This window comes from Pteropus vampyrus, unplaced genomic scaffold (assembly GCF_000151845.1).
Source record: "Pteropus vampyrus isolate Shadow unplaced genomic scaffold, Pvam_2.0 Scaffold312, whole genome shotgun sequence".
In the NCBI taxonomy this organism is placed as follows: domain Eukaryota; kingdom Metazoa; phylum Chordata; class Mammalia; order Chiroptera; family Pteropodidae; genus Pteropus; species Pteropus vampyrus.
In genome coordinates, this window is record NW_011889093.1 from 461,840 (window position 1) to 462,249 (window position 410).

Consider the following 410-nt stretch of genomic DNA (forward strand, 5'->3'; position numbering starts at 1 on the left):
CCTAGTTAGGGACCAGGAGCGTCGCCGAACAAAACAGAGCCTCCTGCCTCCCTGTCGGCAGGGGCGGCGTGAACGGAAGCCCGGTCCCTCCCGTCCGGGCTCGGCCACGCAGGTACCCGTGGCGCCCCAACCGGGCCGCTCAGTGAGCGAGACACAAAGGCCACCAGGCGCAACGGACGGGGCGGTGAAGAAACCAGTCTCGGTGCTGGGCAGAGAAGCCTGGAAGGGAAAAGAATCCAAGTGACTCGCTGTCAGTCAGCAAACGACTGTGACCGTCTTCAAGGCGGCTTTCAAAGCCGCAGCGCGGTGCTGGCCGCCAGGCCGCCCTGCGATCTCGGAACCCCGGGACCAGCCGGGACCCCCGTCAGAGCCCCGCGCCGCTGCTCAGAGGCCTCAGCGCCCCGGGGAGC